The sequence below is a fragment of the Lycium barbarum genome, chromosome 9, assembly GCF_019175385.1.
Source record: "Lycium barbarum isolate Lr01 chromosome 9, ASM1917538v2, whole genome shotgun sequence".
In the NCBI taxonomy this organism is placed as follows: domain Eukaryota; kingdom Viridiplantae; phylum Streptophyta; class Magnoliopsida; order Solanales; family Solanaceae; genus Lycium; species Lycium barbarum.
The window spans coordinates 11,199,447-11,203,090 of record NC_083345.1 but is presented as its reverse complement, the minus strand read 5'-3'; the positions used below and the strand labels follow the sequence as shown (position 1 = coordinate 11,203,090).

The window sequence follows — 3,644 nt, the reverse complement described above, 5'->3', positions numbered from 1 at the left end:
AACACTTAGTGATGATGGAGTCCAGAATTAGTTAGTGTAGTAGTCACAGGTATAGAATGAACTTAAGGTTTTTCATATAGTGCTCAAACATATGCAACTTTTTTCTATTATAAAAACAGAAAACTTTTATTAGTGCATCTGCAGAATTTATAAAACTGATTCCCCTCTAATAGCACGTAAGAGATGTACTAAAAAAAATTATTTCATCGAACGTTCTTTCAACAGATACTACTCAATATTCTTCTCTTTTTTCTTCATCAAGCAAAGCTTCCGAAGTTCCTGCACAGCTTCTTCTTCAATATCTTCTTTTTCCTTTATTCTTACTTTCTCGCTCAGTTCCTAAGATTTCTTCCTCAGTTCTTCTCCCTTTTTTCGACTGTAACATTTCTTATGGCTTTCGTTATCTCCTCTCTTTTCAGCCTTACTTTTTCATCTATCCGAACCTCCAATGCTATGCCAAGCTCAGCCACATATTTTGCAGCTAGAAACTGATCAATATTATATGGCATGGCTATTAGTGGAACCCCAAAATGTATACACTCAAGTATAGAATTCCATCCACAATGATTCAGGAATCCTCCGATGCTCGTGTGTCTCATGATTTGGCTATGAGGCGCCCATTTTGACACAACTAATCCTCTCTCCTTAATTCTATTCACAAACCCTTCAGGCAAAACTTCTTCAACATCACAACTTCGTCCATCGCTCCCTGGATACCTGAGTACCCATAAAAGTTTACGTTGCTTAGCTCAATTCCATGAGCAATCTCTTGAATATCTTCCTTTGACCAGATGTCTTCGCTTCCAAATACTGCATAAACAGTTGAAAATCGATCTTTCTTGTCGAGCCATTTTATGATGTCGATATGGTCCTGAGAATTTTCAGTACTGTTTTCAATTTGCCCTATGAGTGGACCAACACCTAAAATCTTCTTATTTGTTATAGAGGACAGGTACTGCATATATTTAACCTCAGTTTGCTTCCAATTGTTGTGCAAAATGATGTCAGAAGACTTTTCAAGTGCACTAAAGCAGAACAATATTTCAATAAATGCTGTTATAGATATAGTACCCCTCGGGCGCAGTAGTGTTTGTACCTCGTTGTCATGGTGACAGAGTTCTGGGGAAGGGAAATCATCGGTAGCACCATCATGCAAATAAAGATGATACAAAAAAGAATATGATGCTGCACTTGTAACTGAGAAATTCACAACAGGAATATTTCTTGATAAAGCGATATCCGGAGCCCATGTCTGAAAGAAATCGTTTATGATCAAATCAGGGTTAAGATTGTTGACTATGTTGGAAAAGCTTTCGCCAGACATTTGAAAGGCCTTAAGAAGAATTGGATAGAGATGGTGAGGAAGGCCTTTGGTGATATGGTGATGTGAAGGAAGACCGGACATGGATGGCAAGTGAAGTTCTATGAGTTCGATACTTGTGTTGTTTGAAATATTATCTGAGAAGTATTTTTCTTGGCTTTGTTTGAAGAAATTAGGGACGGCGGAAGTAGAACTATATACGGGTAAAACCGAGGGTATGGACATGCTCGGTTTCCCGTTGTCATCGTTATGCTCGGGCACGATATGACCGGCTCATCCGGAACGAGGCTTCGAGCTCGATCTGGATGAGGCGTTAAAGGAAGGGCGGTTAACCGCCATAATAAGAAGACCGAAATATCCGCCCGATATTTCGGCGTCGATCTCGGCAACAGCTGTCACCAGATTTCTTTCCTTTATTCAGAATTGTACTAGGGTTGGGACTCCTCTACTATATAAAAAGAAGGTTCCCATCCATTGTAGGGGGTTGGCGATAGAAAGAGGGAAAGAGTTCATATCAAAAAAACAAGAAGAATCATTTGAAACCATTCCCATTTGTTCGTAAGTTCATCTTTATTATTCATCCTGTAAGTACTCAACAGAGGGTATCGACCTCGGTTTCTATACCCGAGGCCAGACATAATTAATATTTGGTCAGATCTTCTTCTTTATTTACATATTAGCTTATCTCGCAACTTAATCTCGAATTGAATGTAGCCACATATCTTTGGCATCACGCATAAATTAATTGTTCTCCATTTTAAGGTTAAACAAGAACAAAGATAGCTATGGAAGTTGTGTTTCGAGAGCTTTTTGGCCAGTTCAAAAAATGGTATTTCATGACCATGTGCTAACCATGGAACCATCAGAATTTTTTGAGGGACATCATTATTAGCCTTTATTTCTCTCTCCATGAATCAAAATTTGCTAGATTTGTGAAACTTTGTGGGAGAGGTTGGTGGTTGTTGTTTGTAACAGATAAAAAAAACGCTAGAATATGAGAGGACGGGGAAGACCTTTTTGGGGTGAGAAGTCGTTAAACTTTCTTGCTTGATTCATTCAATAGGAAAAGGTTACCCTATTTATCGGTAAAAGGACTTGCTCCTTCGGAAGGGTCAAGAACCAAGTCATTTTTCAGTGGTTGACTAGAAATTACTATGAAGAAAAAAGCTTGCTAATTAACCTTGACCACATCAGGAATGGACATTCACATTTTACAACGATGATTACTATATGTCTCAGTCCCGCATAAATTGGGGTCGGCTATATGAATTATCAGTGATCATGTTACTCCATTTAAACTTATCTCATGTAAATATTACTTAAAAACTAACAAAATGTATTAGAAGTTCCTTGTATTTTCTTATAGTATAAAGCTTTGAGAAGCTAAACCACTCTTGGAAAGCATAGGATGTACAGTAGAAGTGCTAACGTGTAAAACATATTCTCAGCTAATATGTATATCGGCTATATACATCGTTTTCTTTCATATTGTACTATTTCCTTAAAATTGGAGTTCATTCAAGACAACTTCTTTTCATGTGATTTTTGGTCTATCCCACCCTCTTCTAACATCTTCAATCACCATGATTTCAAACCTACGGTGCATCTAATTTTACCATGGTCCTCGTTTAAATTATCTTTACAACAATATATAGCCCCCTGATCAATTCAAAATCTGCATTTTGATTTACTCCTCAAATACAGTTCTTCTTCCAAGGTTGCAAATTTTCTTACCTCATGGATTTACTGGTGGATATAGTGAAAATATATAAAATCTGTGTTTTACTCGTTATAGTTTTCAAAACCCATTTCATAGATAATTAAATAGATTGTCAACGGCCGAGGCCATCGAGAATATAAATTTCCAATCAGATAGTTTCTAATAAAATAGTAGAGAAGACCATTCTCATGGAATAAGATATTTTCCACGTTTGTGGCAATCAAAAATCCATTTATTCATTCATTAAGTACATTTTCCACAGCCTTAGTCGTCGCCTGTCTAGAGATCGAATTTCCAATAAAATGAAAAATTCGAATTTCAATTACAATAATTTGACACAAATTTTCGACGTTGGTGGCATCAGAATTTGATATTAAATCCCCAGGTAGTTGCATATTAACACTGCTTTTGTCTCCGTTAATGTGTTGTATTTGATTGGACAGGAAGTTTACTAAATAACAATATACTAGAATTCGTTTGCTTGAATGGAATCATTGTTCTGTATTGTCCTACCAATCAGTGCTTGCACATAACCAACCTTCTCATAAGTAGGCTTGACCAAACCAAAAGACTAAAATATTATACAGAGAGTACCATACCGCA

At 36.8% G+C, this 3,644-nt stretch overlaps 1 pseudogene; it reads right to left on the bottom strand.

The window, feature by feature from the left end:
- Positions 1-228: 228 nt before the first annotated feature.
- LOC132611628 (UDP-glucosyltransferase 29-like) lies at positions 229-2,193 on the bottom strand (annotated as a pseudogene).
- Positions 2,194-3,644: the final 1,451 nt, after the last annotated feature.